The 16,635-nt window shown below is 50.9% G+C and overlaps 1 protein-coding gene across 1 annotated transcript in view; it reads left to right on the top strand.

The window, feature by feature from the left end:
• The window catches only part of LEKR1 (leucine, glutamate and lysine rich 1), a 97,005-nt gene that overhangs the window by 254 nt on the left and 80,116 nt on the right, over positions 1–16,635 (top strand). The window contains exon 2 of the mRNA XM_074834384.1: positions 650–715. The gene's annotated coding sequence lies outside the window, so the exon portion shown is untranslated. The remainder of the gene's footprint in view (positions 1–649; positions 716–16,635) is intronic.

Raw genomic sequence — 16,635 nt, 5'->3', positions numbered from 1 at the left:
ATTTCAGTTGCGTTCTGTGCATATTAGAGTGGCTGGAAAATTGCTTGTGCCCTGATCTTGAAATCTTAAGGATGGGCCGTTTTTAGATAATCAGAACCAGAAAATTTTCATCCCAAGTATATTAAATAAGAGAATTCTCCTAAGCACTATTTTTTATTATTGTATTTCAGAAAGATTGGGAGAGATTACAATATTAACATCCTGCTCCTATTTTAGATTATTAAACAGGACAACACAACTAAAGACATCATTTTCTAAAATCAGCCCAAAGTAAAATCAGGAAGAGGTTAGTATGGCGTGCAGCCCAGCAGGGTTTGGACCTGGGTGGCTTCCCAGCACCTCCTGGGACATCCAGTTTATCCCTTTTTGCCGCTGTGGCCACCCAGGCACTGCCAGAAGCCAGTGGGTCTGTGCCATCGAGCCCCTGGGCACGTGCCACCAGTCCCCGTAGCTTTGGGGAACAGATTTCTTGGAAAAGAAACGCCGAACAAAGCCTCTTTTTGATGAGGTTTTAAAATTTGATCAAAGGATGACAATTTGTGTTAATGTCACTTAACGATATGAAATTAATTTTAAAATGATTGATACATTAAAATAATTGCCAACACATAATCCCTCATTTAATCAGGGTATTTTTTGTGTTTTCCAGGCAGCTGTGCTCGGCTCAGTGCTCTTCAGTAGCTGTAGCAGTGGTGTGGGACAGAAACAGAAATAAGTGAGTGGTGTTTGCAGCTGGGGATGGGCAGGTGGGTCATTCCCAGCCCCTTCCCAACACCAGCTCAGTCTGGTTTTCTCTGGGTAATCTCTGAAGCACCGTGGGGCTCGTGCCACGCACTCACTAGCCACCAGGCCACCCCGGCAGCCAGCTCACCTGGCTATCACCTGGGCTCGTTCCACCAGAGTTATTAGAAGCTTGTCACAGGCACGCTCAGGTCCCTGCTGCCTTACCAAAGCGTTACGACATTTTAGTTATGTGGCAAGCGACAAAGTTATAGCCCAGCAAGATTAACTTTAATGCTTTATAATTGTTCAGCCTGAGTTCGACGTACCCGAGATGCCCTGTCCTCGTTAGGACCTTTACAGGATGTTCCGTACCTCGTTACGAAAGCTTCACCCGCTTTATTAGCGCAGGTGTGGCCGAGGCAGCTCAGGTGGCTGCGGCACCTCTGCCAGCCCAAGGAGCGGGGCTGGTGGGTCTCTGGGGTGGGAAGGCAGCTCCGGACTCGGGGCCTTTTGCCTTGCGGCTCAGCAGCAAAGCTTAAACTGAGCCTGGAGCTGTGGTTTTGTGATAATCTGCTCCGTATCCACTTTCCGAGCAGGGCCTAATAAAAATGTGTTTTGCCATGGGAGAGAATCATTTACTCCCACCAGCACTCCTGCTTGTTTCTGCCCCACTGGCTCACTCCTCGTCTCCTGCAGGAGATCAAACCAGCTGGTAGGTGAGAGGAGCGGGAAGATCCAAGCAGCTGGTTCCAGTTAACTCCCAATCTCTTCTGAGGCTCTTGGCAGTGCAGGGGAGAGCTCAAATTTGAGGGGGTTTAGCTTGGAGGAGGAGATATGGTGGGATGGGAGTTGCCAGCTGGGATGTGCAACACGGAGGAGCTGCTCCTGGCCGTAGCTTTGCCTCCTGAGGAGATAACTCTGGAAAGGTAAGGTTGGTTGTGGAGGAAGGGGTTGTGCCTGATGATGAGATAAAGCAAGGTTGTCTCCTTTCCAAAGCTGCTAGATCTGCCTTCCCTTCTTTGTTGTGATAATCAGGTTTTCCTGCAGTAGCCAAAGCAATCACTCGGCAGTCCCGCCGCTGTGGGGTGGCGGTGGGCTCGCCTGCGCGTTTGGTCTGGCCGTAGTGGAATTGGGGTAGAAAAGTGCAACTCCAATTGTTCGTACGTGCTGCAGACCCTTGCTGGTGCCTGTCCTCACCGTCCCTGGCAGTGGGGGCCAGCATCCTGGGGGGGCGACTGGGGCCGGGAGCTGCTCTGGCAGCACGAGCCGATTGTCCGAGGTGGTTACGTTACGTTTACAGCTCTGTGTGCGTGTTTTAGAAGTGCCTTTACGCTGGATCCTGGAGTTACTTCAGAACTGAGATTTAGGATTTACTTAAGAGACAAAGGTTTGGAATAAGGGTTGCTGTTCTCGTGGTGTTTGTGCTCGGTAGTTCCCCCAGTTTGAGACTGGGATGAATGGGACCAGCGTGGGAGGTGGGATCACTGCCAAGAGCGGGGAAACGCCTCTGTCGGGGCGGGCGCGTTGGGGGCTGCAGAGCCTCACGCTGGGGATTGGCGGTTTCCCTCCCAGGGAAATCGGTTCTATTTTTCCCTTGGATGTCACAACGGGGTTTTGGTGTTCTGGGACCGTCTCCTCCACCCTGCTGGTTGCTCCAGCTGCTGGGTGCTCCTGCGCTCGCTGCCCACCGTTGCTCCCGGGATGGTTTTTCCTGAACCTTCTCACCTTTTTAGACTTTCCTTGTGAGTGCGTTGAAACAAGCTGCGGGGATGGGTGATAATGAGCTCCGGCAACACTCTGCTGACAACGTATTGAAAATATTTATGTTGTTTCCATGCCAACCTGTTCCAAGCCTACAAGGAAAGGCTTATCAAATTAGCAGCTCCTCAGCACGCGGTGCGTGGTGACGTGGTCCTGTGCACAGGACCCGATTTCCCCTTTTGTGCCCATGTAACTCTGGCCCCGTAGCTCATGTTGTTGCTGCTGTTGGGAGCCCGGCTGGTCACGGGGATGTGCTGGCCAAAATTTGGCACGGCTGGTCCGCAGCAGCAGAGGACGGGCAGAGGCTGTCACCGCGTGCTGCTGATACACGGCAAACATCAATAACTCTCTTGTTGTCCATCCACAGCTCTCCCGGAGCTAGTGGAGCATCACTTCTGGCTTCCAACCTGCCCTGGGGCTGCCTGCGGAGCCACATGGGCATCGGGGCAGAGCGTGGTGGGAACAGAGCGTGCCCCTAATCACCGAGCTGGCTGTTAATTGCCTCCTACGTGCCTCATGGCAGCTCCTTCTGTAGCACCAGTTGCTCATGGGGCGTCTCAGCAGAGTCCTCTGAGCAACTGGTTATTATTAAATCCTGCTCTGGAGCTGCCCCAAAAGAGGAACATCAGGAGGGAGTGGGCCTGATCCTAACCCATGGGAGTGCTCCTGCTCGCTTAGGGGACTGCTGCGATTCTCCCTCTGTGGGTGTTTGTGTATATTAAAACTATACATAAATATAACTGAAGTGAAACCCTCACAGGGCCATCACAGCTGGTCTATTTAAATGTCTGTTACCAGATTTCCCCCCGCTTCCTGGTTGTTATTGAACTTGGCCTTTGCCTGAATCTGTGCACGAGGTTTCTGGGGCTGGATCTGGCCCTGTCCATGGATGTGCAGCACCCTGCGCAGGGCCGTGCCACGGCTGCCCAGTGGGGCCTGGGGGTTTGCCGTGGTAGGAATAAATAATAGTGTTTTCTTGCCCCGCTTTTGGTGGTGTCACTTGTCAAGAATTCGAGGACGAAACTAGGTGAAAAATGAGTATTTGTGATAAGGATCTCGCTGTGTCATTATTGAAATTGCAGGTGATGACACATGCTTTGGGCAGAGCCGTGTCATTATGAAAAGCCGATCAGCGCAACTCGCGGCTGGCGTGGGGGTGGCAGTGACGATGACATGTGTTGAGAGGGACCTTCTGGGCTGTGCTTGGTGTTTTCAGACCTGTGGGAAACCAGAATGGGCTGCAAGATGCGGTGTGTGTGCCCTGGGCATCCCGGGGGGGCTCCACTAATTTCCACGGGTATTTGGGGACCCTGCCAGGTCTGGAGGCAGCGGTTCAGGCGCTGACGTGGGTGACGCTGAAAGATGGGGCCATATCTGAAGAGCAACCACTCTCCTGACTCTCAGCCTGGTTGGGCTGTAAAACACCCTGATAGGGACCCCAGCTCTGCATCTGTTTTGGCCTGAATCTTGTACCAGTGATGTTTGGGGCTGGTGAGCTTCTAGATTTCTTCAAAGAATAATAATCTTGGGAGTGGGGGATGCTCCCCATCCCCTCCTTACAGGTGCTCGAGGATTGCTGTGTTGGGGCAGCTCTGCGGGAGGCGTTCGGGGAAGTGGCTTGAAGAAATGTGGTAGCAGTGGGTGATTGTAGTGGGAAGGTTCCTCAGGAGGTGCTCTTCAAGGGGGAAGGAACCTCGGGAGGTGTCTAGACCAACCTCCTGCTCAAAGTAGGGTCAGCTCCGAGGTCAGGCGAGGTAGCTCAGGGCTTCACCAAGCCTGTTCTTGAAAACCTACAAGGGTGGAGGCAGCACAGCTTCCTGGGCAACCTGCTCCACCACCCGCAATGTCCTCGCTGGGGGGTAAAAAAAACCCCTTATATCCAGGATTACGCTGACCCATGATTACGTGCCCTGGCTTCTGGTGCCCATATGTTGCAATCGGTTTATATAACTTCCAAACTTGGTGCAGGAGGGTTTAGAAGTGGCAGCAGTGATGACTGAAACCATAAATTGATGCAGTGAGACACGTCTTGGCAGCAGACTGCGAGAGCTTGTGCTGGATGCCTCTCCAAGGGACTTCCACAGGATTTCTGCAGCTCTCAGTTTTCTTTTCTCACCGCTGGAAAAAAAAACCTTCCCTCTCAACTTTGCTGGGAAAACCAGAGCGGGACAAGGCCAAGGAGACTATTTTGCCGTCGGTGTCGTGGCAGGGTGGTCACGAGCTGGCCCAAAGTTTCCTTCTGCTGGAGGGGGGAAGTCAACGCCGCAGCTCTGAGGGCTGAGGCCTCATGCGGTGGCCCAGGCGTTGAATCATGAGGCTTCGACAAAGCATAATGCATGAAGAGTCTTTTTGCTTCCGGGTATCAAAACCCTTAGTAGCAGACACACAACTTGGGGTTTCAAATTTTTCTTTTCTCATGTGGAAATCTGAGGTTCTCGCACAGTAGTGAGAATTGGGAACTGGGTTACAGAAGTAGGGAGCATCTCTGGCTGCTGCTGGGGTTTCTCCATCGCTGGCAGTCCACAGTGCCATCGTCACGCTAACATCACGGCAACTGAAAACATCCTCTCCATTAACTTTTTCTCTTCTTATGGCTACAAAGTCTGTTTTTATGAGAATATTTTCCCATAGGCTGGACAACAAATGTCAGGTTGACCTAAGGGTTGTTCTTTCCTCAATCTCTTTTGGGCTCCCTTTTATCCAACTAGCTGGGTACAAGTTGTTTTAAGAGTAATTAGGCTGTTATAAATCATCTTCTGCTTTTTTTTTTTTTCCTTTCACAAGGAACACATTCTCATGCATTGATACACGCTCAGGTTTTTGTCTGTCAGACTTTGTGCAATCCTAATACCTCTGCAGCTGACCAGCACAGAATTGTTTACCAAACCTCACGAAGAACGAATCTGCCATCTCTGTCCCAGCAGTGTTTTGAAGAGGAATCAATCACACAACCATGGATCAGCGGTGCCTGGACCTGCAGCCGCTCTGGGAGGGGCTCAGGGCAGGACACGAGTTCAGTTAGTGGAGTTGACCTACTGCTGTCCATGCAGACACGGGGTGGACATGTTGGCCTGCTTGGAAACCAGGTCATGGACAAACTTGGAGAGTGAACTTCTCTTTTTTTTTTTCTTTCTTTTCCTTTTTTTTTTTTTTTTGTGTGTTTGTCCATCCCAGTCAATGTGGATGTTCCTAACCATTTTCACTTCCATTATCCGTGGTGCAGCATCCCAGGGCGGTGCCTGGCTGTATCTCTGCACTGCGGTGGCTTCTCGAGGGACCCTCTGCTGGGTTCCCCCGCTGCTGCTCGGGCACGTGGATGGGAAAGGAGTTTTCCTCTGCCCAAGCAGACACGGGGTACCAAAGCCGCAGTGCAGACGTGTCCTTCGGGCTCCTGCCAGCACGTCATTAAATATGGGGCCTCTTTTGCAACTGCACCCTGATCCCAGATGAGGGGAAGGGTTACGAGAGAGAGAGAGGACAGGTCGGAAGGGAAAACATGCCCAGGGCCTTCTGGATAGCAGCAGGGAAGGTGCTGTCTCTGATTATTTGCACACAAATAGCCTCTTGGCATTGACTGGCTGAATATATCTTAGTGTATGAATGCAAAAAGCCACAGCCAACAGAGCTCAGTGCAGAGCCGGCGCTGGTGGGGAGCAAAGCAGAGGAGGAGACGAACGAGAAGGAAAGGAGGAAGTGATTTAAGAAAAGTGAGAACTGGTTTCTTGTGAGGAGGAGGAAGAGAGGGTGAAAAGAGCAGGAACAGAAACAGAGGAAGGGGTCACAAGAAGCACTCAAGGAGATGTCCAGTAGGAAAAAACACAAATAGAAAGCGAGAGAGGAAACGTAAGGAAATTGAAACGAAGGTGCCAATTGCAAGAAATCATCAACAGGCAGAAAAACAAAGGTATGCAAAACCCGCAGAAATCCAGCCCCCAGGTGTGGTTATGGTGCTTTATCACGAGTGGGTGCCTCTGTGAAACCAGGTGCTGCTTTACATGTGCTCCCATGCTCTGGGCTCTCTCCCCTCCACCACTGGCCAGCGGGCCAGCGCCGGGTGGGGGATGGCTACCAGCACCGTGGCGTGCAGTGGTCCAGGCTGCCCTTAACACTCTTGCCAGACCGTCAGCTCTTTTCTCATCCTCTAGCAAGTGTTTCATTGCTCTGTTGGGTGTTTTGCAGCCAGAACCTACTCCGTGTCCCCCCCGGGGAGGTCTGGCTGCTGGTGGCACCTCCTGCCCTGCAGCTTTTTGGTGGCAAGGGAGCGCTGGGCAGAACCATGGGTGTAAGCACCCGCCGCTGTGTGATAGAGGGCAGGGCTCTCAAAAGGGCAGGTAATTTTTTTTTTTTTAAATTTCCACTTAACTTTCGGTGTCATATTGGAGGATGCAAATATGCCCTCAGCCCCCGAATGCGGATGCAGCTGCTGGAACCGTTCATGCACATGGTTTCTGATGTGGCCGCTGGCTTTCATGGCCTTCTGACGAAGGGAGGGCTGCATGCTGCGGGGGACTGGGCAGGACTTGGTGGGCACATTGTAAAGCATTTGTGGGTTTTGATTAGTTTGGGGGAGGGGACTTTCTGAAAAATCTTGCATTTTAGCCTGGATTTAAAAGTTAATGAATTAAGTTAAATGACAGCTGCTCTACGTGGATAAAGCCACCCTCTCATTGCCAAAGACTGCAGTGCCAGGAACCACGCTGCCCTTCCGCGCGCTGTGGTGAACTTTCAGTGGAGCTGATGGGAGTTGCAGGCAGGGCCGGGGCTGTGTTTCATGCACCCAGCCAATTTCTGAGCACTCTCAGGTCAGCAACGTCTTGAAACGGTGACTAAGCCCATAGGAGAGCGGTGGGTGACAGCTTAACACTTTATGGGTTTATTACTGCCATGAACTCCGGGTGGAAGTTTTGCACGTACCCACCTTCTGCTTTTTGCTTCAAACACTGAGCGGTTCCTGGGGCTTTTCAGTGCTTTTCCCACATCAGTCTCGCCCGCCGCATCCCTGTCCTCAGCAGCCAAGTGATCTTAAAGTGGTGATGAGGGAGTAGCTGCCCACACGAGCCTACTGACTGCTGAGATCTGCCCAGCCCTGGCAGCGGTGGCCGGGGGCTCCTGCCTGCGCACACCGTGGGCAGGGGACAGGCAGCTCTGCTGGGGCTGCACCGGGGGCAGGCGGACAGAAGCATCCTCCGGAGACAGGACCACAGCTCACAGGCTTTGCTTGGGGTTGGGTGGCAACAAGGTGTGACCAGGGTGAGGCTTGGACCCGATTTCTCATTATTTCTCTTAACGCTGCTTATGCTGATGTCGTCTTGTCCAGCACCCGAGCCACGGTGTGTCGCTTCGTGTTCTCAGAACCAATTGCTCCTGTTGTTTCCTCTTGAGGCTTCTCCTGAAACAAAAATGTAAATTATGGTTTCAAAGAAGTTCTATATTTCCTGTTACTTGGAAAACAAGCCTGAAAAACTCACTAGTGATGAGTATGTGATCTGAGCGCAAGGCCTCGCCAGCTGAGCCTCGAATGAAGCCTTTGCCTGCGGGCTGGCTGTGATCGATTCCTAACAAATACAATATTAGCAGGCTTGTAACAGAAATAAAACCAGGCTGGGGTGATGCTTTCTCCGTACCACAGCTGTTCAGGGTGCTCAGGGCTCCCCCTTCCTTAGTGTTCATCCTAAGTGAAGGCCTTTGCGGGGCACACTTGCCTTGGGGCTGGTTTTGGAGGGCCAGCTCTCACTCTCTTTGGCCAGCAGCGTGGCTCCATGTGGGATGCCACAGGATGCTCTGAGCCGGTGCTGGGCTGCTGTGCTCCCAATGGGCTTTCCATTGCCCCCCGAGCCAAGGGGAGGCAGGCCAGGTATCATTTTGGTTTATTATCTTCATTTCTCTCTTGCTGATCCTATGAAATAACACAGAAGTATAAAAGTTGAGGCCGTAACTTTTCCAAAAGAAGACACTAATTTCCTCTGCTGCTTTTACAACGCCCACTCGGTGCAGAGCATCAGCCCTCCTCCACGTGTTGAGCAGGATGTGCTGAGATGCATCAAAAACCACACGAAAACATACACCAGGTTGGTACAAGCAGCGGAATGAAGGAGTTGCTCAGTTCCCTGGGTCCCGCCGGGGGCTGCAGCGGGGAGGTGGCTCCGGCTGAGCCGCGGTGCCTGGGCAAAGCTGAGCCCGTAGCCGTGACTGTGCAGGTGGCTCCCACTCGGGCAGGAGCTATGGGCCTGTTGTACTGCCAGGGAGCAGGGGGAGGACATGGGGCTGAAAGGAGCGATCTTGTCTGGCTAGTGCGGGCTCTGCTGAGTGGCTGAGGTCTTTCTCGTTGCTTAGGCAAAGCCGCTGGGCCAGGCTGGGGCAGAACCACAACCCAGCGAGTGGCAAATCTGCATATGGGATACGTAGAGATCTCTGTTCTTGCTCTTTGTTTTCTTTTTTTTTTTTTTTTTTTTGTGGAAGGTCAGGCCTTCTGCAAGAGGAAATGGAAATGGTGAAGCCACGGCCTGGAGTGGTTCCTGCTAATATTTTTCCACAGAGTGAAACTGGAAATGACTTTTTAGAAAGATATAGGGTGATTTGTCAGTATTTTTGTTCTGCAAAAACACCTCATTGTAATCAACCGTACCCTTGCTAAGGAATGAAAATAAGTGCATTGCTAAGAATGAGCTGATATTTATTCCTCCTTGCATAGCAGTAGAACGCTGACTGGGTTCCTGTTGCTGACATTGCACAAATCCAGATAATTTTGTTGGTGTTACTACAGGTGTCTTTTGCTTAGCAGAACACTACAGGTAAGATGAGTAAAGGAAAGGGCTGGGCACTGTTTCACTGTGAACATTTGCAGTAGTGTTGAGGGTTGGCCATGATGCTGGTTTGGGCTGATACCCAGAGCCTGTCAAGCGCAGCCTTGAGCAGTCTTGCTAAATTAAGGTTATTCTCTCTCCTTCCTTACCTGGAAGATGGCTTCAGGCTGGTACCAAGCCTTCACCTCAATCACTTGGCAGCGTGCTGTCTGGGTCACAACTCTTCCCTGCTCAGAAATAAGAGTACGCTTTGTGTACCATAAACAGACCTCAGGGCGTGTCCCGACACAAGGTTTGCTTCTGAATTCACCCTGATTAAAGTCAATCCAGCACATTTCTGAAATCCTTCCGAGCTGGGAAATGCAGAAGCCTCCTGAATGCCCGAGCCTGATGATGAGCTGAACTTTTGTTTGCCGAAAGGTAAACCTGTTAGTACACGTCCCTCCTGCAGCAGTCACAGGCAGTTTGTACCCTCCCCTCTGCAGCAGCTTCTTACATACTTAGAGAGTGCCGTCATGCCCTGCCTCCAGCTTATCTGCCGCAGCCTAAACAAACTGGGTGCTCTGGGGGTTCCCCCCAGACCGTGCTCCCCAACCTCCCATCATTCCTCCTGCCTTCCTCTGGCTTCCCCCAAACCCGGCTGTGCCTTTGGTCACGGCTGGTGCCCTGGAGCGGGGTCCAGCAGGGCTGGGAGCAACAGCAGGGTCATTGCACACATCCTTCAACAATGCTTGTACAAAAAAAAGTTAATGTTTGCTTTTTTGGGGTGGTTTGGGTGGGGGTTTTTTGTTTTATTTTTTCAAGAGCTGCCATTATCGACTCGATTGCACAGGAACTGCTTTCCCAGTGAGCCCAGAGTCCCCATATCTCTGCTGGTGCTGGGAGACGAGGCGGGCTCAGGCACAGGGGCCACTGTGCTTCAGGGAGGGCGTGTGCTTACCCAGAGCTGTGCTTCCAATTCATGCTGAATTTAAATTTAATAAGCGTCCTTTATTAATTAAATATCAACAGGTCATTAAAAACAGCTTTACTAGAGATTAGCAGCTGAGGAGTGACATCCCTATTTAGATAAACTGGGGCTGCTTGGGTTGTGGGTTTTTGGTTGTGGGGTTTGTTGGGTTTTTTTTGTTCAAGCTTGCAGAGCATGTGCAAACCACTCGTATGGCCCACGTGGGCTCTGCTAAAGACCTCATGACTTCGCCTTCTTGTTGCTCACCCCTGTGCTGCGGCCCAGGGCGGGCAGAGTGCAGCCGTGGAAGGACAGCTCGTTTCCCTCAGCCCCCTGCGCCGCTCGTGCGTGTGTCCCTGAGCACTGGGCAGCCTTTGCATCCAACCCATCACCCTCCAGTTAAACCTGACATCCAGGAAAGGCCCAAGGTGATGCACTGAGAGTGCTGCCATCACCCTCCCTCCATCCTGACCTCATCCAGGGTCTAGCACAACGCACACAAACGGCACTAAGTGGGACTCTGAGGCTTGCCTCCTCCCACCAATGGCTCTGCAAAAGCCCGACAGTGCTTGGTAGCAAGGGCCCTGCTTTTGGGCCTTTACTCATGCTGCTGAGTGGCTGCTCACCTGAGTGCTCGCTGTTGGAGCCTTTGGTTTGGGATGTGAGGAGGGAACCCTCCCTGAGACAGGGAAGGGATCTTACCCCTGTGCTTGGCACTGGTGAGGCCACCCCTCAATGACTGGGTTCGGTTTTGGGCCCCTCACTCCAAAAAGGTCATTGAATGACTCGAGCGTGTCCAGAGAAGGGCAACGGAGCTGGTGCAGGGTCTGGAGCACAGGTCTGATGGGGAGCAGCTGAGGGAACTGGGGGGGTTTAGTCTGGAGGAGGCTGAGGGGAGACCTCATGGCCCTCTACAACTCCCTGAAAGGAGGGTGCAGAGAGGGGGGATGAGTCTCTTGACCCAAGGAACAAGCGCCAGGACAAGAGGGAATGGCCTCAAGCTGTGCCAGGGCAGGGTCAGACTGGCTCTTAGGAAGTATTTCTTTGCAGAAGGGGTTGTTGGGCGTTGGAATGGGCTGCCCAGGGCAGGGGGGGAGTCCCCATCCCTGGAGGGGTTGAAGAGTTGGGTTGACCCAGCACTGAGGGATCTGGTGGAGTTGAGAACGGTCAGTGTGAGGTTAATGGTTGGACTGGAGGAGCTTCAAGGTCTCTTCCAACTGAGATGATTCTGTGACCCACAGTCACATCTCCCACCTGGGACACAAACGTGCTGCAGCCAGGGAGCCCTTCCCCTCCACCAGCAATCCAGGTCTGCGTTCCAACCCCATCTGCAAATCAGCTTTGTGATAGACCAGCACGGATTTAATCCGCTGCAGGAGGATGGGAGCCCCAGCCAGCTCCAGCCAAGTGCTCTGCGCCATAATTGCTCTCCTGCAGATTGCACCCGGTGCCTTGTTTACTCTTCTATAAATAGCTCCTGTTGAACACTGTTCCCAGAGCAAAACCCAAATGGGGTATTACCAAAGAGCTGTCAAAACAGTTCTCAGATTGAAATATATGTATATGAAGTTGTTCTGCTGCCAGTCACCTTAAATTACAGCTTCCACACCTGCAATTTTTGGTAAATATTCTAATGCATTTCTTCACACAGGGGCGTTGGAGCAGCCAAACCTGCCTCAGCGCTGTGCACAGATGTCTTGTTCTCATTTGGGTTTGCACATCCAAAGGACTCCGTGAAAGCAGGCCCTGCCCTCAGCACCCAATGCCCCGTGCGAGCGGCCGTGCTGGCTCGTGGCCGGGCTCCAGCTGGTGCTGCTTTCTGTCCCTGCTAGCAGATGCTCAGAGGAGGGTAGCAGGGCACAGAAGAGTACAAAACCTTCTTGAGACAGATCATGCCCGGTGAAAGACCTCTGCCTTTGGTGAGGCAGAAAGCAGGGCAGTGCAGGGTCTCACCGGCGTTTGAGCATCTTCTACCCACGCAGGTGGCCAAAGTACAGTGGGCTTTGACACTGAGCACCTCGCTTCTCCCCTGCTGTTCTTTTTTTTTTCTTTTATTTTTTCTTTTGAATGATGCAGTTTTTTCCCGAGTTTCCTCGTGGAAAGCCACGGGAAGCAGCACGCTAGCAGGCAGGCTCCATCGATTTCCTGCAGAATCTTGTCAAATCCTCTCTGCAGGGATTTTCCCTCTCTGCTTCATGGCAGATACGCTGGGCTAGATGACTGTGCATGTTTCCATCTCTCTCCTCCATCTTCAGTTTCCCAACTTTTGCAGTATCTCAACTATGGGAAATAAAAAGCTGACTGTCTTACTTGGGTGAAAAAATTGATTCTGGATTTATTTCAGATGGCTGAATACCCAGAACTTGTGACAGTGCCTCCCCCTCCCACCAGCCACCAATTCAGCCATGCACAAACTTTTTACAGTAAGTTGCCTGTGAATCAGCTTAATCAAAAGAGTTGGAGCGAGTGGCCCAGGGGATCTGCAGTGCCCTCCGCAGCACAACTCTCTGCGTTCAAAGGAACACTTGCAGAAAAAAGGGGAGGTTTTGAACATGGGGCAGTGATGGGGCTGGGTTTTTCTTGCTGTGTTCACGTGAGTAGCTGCAATGAAAACAGAGTGCTGTGATACGTGTGATTTATAGATGATTTTTGGATTAGTTGGGGGGTTGTTGGTAAGCAATATTTAAAGCTAACAGGGCCTAAACTGACTTTGATAAAAATATCACAGTCCGGCTGTGAGGACTGCTCCAAAGCTGCTCTGTGTTTTGAGGCTGGGCTAGGTGCGAGTTTACAGCCTCCCAAACACTGCAGCTGAGCAGCCACACAAAATCTTGAAAAACACACTGGTAGGTTTACAAGATCCCTTGAGGCTACCCCTGAATCGTTAACAGGGCTGTGATTAGGCTTGGCAGCCACTCCAAAGTGCAGAAACAATCTTAAGCACCGATTCTCATGGCTGGAGAAGTAAGAAATGTGAACTCGGGCCAGAGAGCGAGGAGCCGACGTGCACCACGGTGGTGAGGATGAGGAGAACAAGAGGAATGGCTCTGTCTCCGGGAAAGAAAAGCAGGTTTTTTTGCCACCCGTGCAAAGGGTCCGGCTACTTCAGCTGTGTCTGAGCTCTCTGCTGAAACATCCCCGCGGAAGCTGGGCTGGGAGCTTTTATCAGAGAAGTGTGACTCTGCGGGGTGCTGGCTGTTCCTGGCATGACGGGCGTGTTGCTGCCGACGTGCGGTTTTTCTCCTCTGATGTCCAGAGAAGCCCGAGGTCACAGGACTGGGCTGCTTTGGCTGCGCGGCCCGGCACAAGAGGTGTGGCTTTGCTGGGCCTCCTTGTTCCAGCCAAAAATGGCTGGAGAGAGGGAAGAGACAGAGCTGGAAAAGGAGCTGAGAGCAAAGCTGCCTTGATGCAAGCCCAGCATGCAGGGTGGGACATGGGCTGCCCCAGCATGTGCTCTGCAAATGTCTTTATCATCAGCTCTTCTCTTTTTGCCCCAAAGAGCGTTCTTCATGTTGAAAGGCCTTTCCCAGTGCCCAGCTTTTGCGAAGATGTAGCATCCCTGCCAGCTCTCAGTGTTGCAGTCTTCCAATTACACTTGCTTTGGCTCTGAGAGGGAAGTCAGACGGGCCTGGGATGAGGCTTACAGATACCTGTGACCCTTTCCATTTAAAAACAATGCAGCCTTGTCGATGCCACCAACTTTTAGTAGCAACTCCTCTTCTTTAATGGTCCTCCCAGCAGGCACAGCACACCACAGGGTAGCTGTGCTCTCATTTGCAAGATTATTCTTAATGGGAGCTGCTTGCCAGTCCCTGGGCTCTTCTGGTCTGACTTGTGTGCATCATGCATTCATTGTGTGCATCTTTGAAGTTATTTCTGCCCATGGTAAATACAGCACATCTCCAACCTCCAACAAACACCTCAAATCTCACTGTATCCAAGGTGCAGCAGATCTGGTAAGCAAGATGGAAAACAGAGGTCCAGAAAGCATAAATAGCTTCTTGCATGTGTGATTTTTGGCCAGTACAGGAGATAAAACTCAATTTTTAAGCTAGTGTCCTCATCAGTGGACTGTCCTGCTCTCTCTGGGGCTCTGTGGATGCTTAGTACTTAGAAGAATTCAAGCCCAAGTGTTTAGATCTGGAAGAGCAATATGTGAGTGTAGTCCCTTGTTAGAGCTGGCTGTTGTCACACTATTCTAGGCTCGAGTTTTGTGATTTACTCCATATTTTCCTTTCGTTTGTTGAGGCAACTTCTTCATGGACCTGTGCAAAGGGACTCTCCTTCCCCATCCCCTCTATAGGCGATTGCTGTTTGGAAGATGTTAATGTGACCCCAAAAAAGGCTCCAGGACAGGAACTAATGGCTTGTGGGCAGAGCCTGGAGCTCCTGTACTGCCAAGGTCAAAGTCTAGTCGAGCTTTCACTGAACATGCAGAACTTGCCCATGTGGCCAGACCTTGGTGTACAGGCCACCTCTCTTTTCAGCAGCGTCTCTGCTCATTGCCCATCAGTGAAATTCTTGCCTCTTTCCTTTTAGAAAGAGCAGTCTTGCTGTCTGGCTGCACAGATGTCCAAGGAGCACCAGAAATTTACTCCCTGTTGGACAATATTTATTTGTCTTCATCCAAAAACCCCAAACCCTGGTGCTTCAGAGAGAGGGAGCAGTGCCAATACCTCCATAAACAGCCGGTCTGGAGCTGCTGTCCGCTTGCATGAACTTGTATGTGTAGTAAAATTTCCAGGAAAGGAGCCTGGAGGAAGAGTATTTGGGCTTATGGTACCTAGATAGGAGAGCAGAGTATCAGTCTTGTGCCAGAAAATAGGTAATCTGATGTACTGACACTACTGATAGCAAGATGGATTCACACCCGCCAAAAATAACTTCATAAAGCTAAAGTCACTGTAAAATAAGCATGAATAATTGTACGCCTTCCCAGACCTTGTGTGCTCATCCATAGGAATAGCAGGGCCCTGGAAACAAGGCTTTGTGATAAACACGGGGAAGAACTCTTGGCCAGACTGTTGCACAATATTATTTGGTGCTTGTTACCTGCAGCTTCAGTTATGACTGATCCTATCATAGCTGTAAAGAAGCAGTAGCAGCAATTTTATCAGCACTGAGCAAGGGTATCTCTCAGGGAGTGCAGAGAGGAGACACATACCCCTAGAAATCCACATCTAGCCTCAAAACCTAAAGCATTCACCAAATTTGGGATCTTCAGTTCTAGAGCTACTTTGTATGGGGATAGGCTGGACTATTTTCTGTCATTTTGTTTTAGGAGCTAGGATGCAGGGTAAGAATTTAAGCAGCTGTGATAACGTTGTGGATCAGGCCTAGGTTTGTAAGGCATTTTATGTTCTTCCTTTCATGGAATAAGTAAAGCCTGATATTTAAATGCAATGATATTTCAATACTGCAGACTTACAGGATGACTTTTGTTTTGCACGCCAAGACAAACCATGTACAGATGTGTGAGAACCAGGATTTCCTTCAGAAAAATCCTAAACAACTAAGTTTTGTGCAAGAGTTCATACTGTTGCCCACCAGGGCAGGTTTTTATTGAAAATACCATTACAGAACGCCTGTTGTGGCAGTTGCACGAAGGACTGGGTAAGGAAATTCTGCACTAAATACCACTATGGAATCGAATTCCTGTTTATTTCCCATGAACTCGGTATTTGCATAGTCAGACCAAATGGCTTTAATTTTCACTCGGATGTAACACACCAACTGACGCCTTTTCCAGATAATCTCTAGCTGTGATCTGCTGAAGTCAGAAGATTCCCGCTGATGGAGACATTTCAGGTGTTTTCTCTCTTGTTCCTGCACATTTTTCCAGAGCATTAAGCGTGTGAAGCAGATTTTAGAAACGTTCTGTAAAACTGCAGAAGTGTTTATAGGAGTCTACTTTTTTACCACATTCTGGAGGCCATTATAATACACAAAACTGAATAATTATTGCAAGCAGCATACCAGTTAAATGACGAATTTTGTTTTGCATTAAAAGCACACCATGTGTCCTCGCCTGGCTTGCTGGCTGGTTCCAAGCATCAGTTGGCCATGACAAGGCACTCGGCGCTCGCAACAGTCAGAAGAGCAGCACTGCTGGCAATGTGCCTCCATAATGGTGGCCAGCTGTACCTCCGACCATCGCCGCTTGGTTTTCATCACCTCAGATCTTCAGCGTAAGCTTTAAAACGCTGAGACAGCCGAATATGCAGCGAGGCGCGGAGTGAACTCCACGTAACCTTCCTCGGTCGCTCACCGCCCCATCTGACCTCTGCGCTGGAGGTGCTCCAGAGGGAGAAGGCAAATTCTTCCCATTGCCCCGCTCTCTCGTCCAGGACTTCCTTGTGAACGAGCTATTGCGGGGGCAGGTTCAATTTACTGCTTGAG

This window comes from Strix aluco, chromosome 9 (genome assembly GCF_031877795.1).
Source record: "Strix aluco isolate bStrAlu1 chromosome 9, bStrAlu1.hap1, whole genome shotgun sequence".
Lineage (NCBI taxonomy): Eukaryota > Metazoa > Chordata > Aves > Strigiformes > Strigidae > Strix > Strix aluco.
Note: the sequence above shows the minus strand (reverse complement) of the source record. Positions and strands in the feature narration are given on the sequence as shown.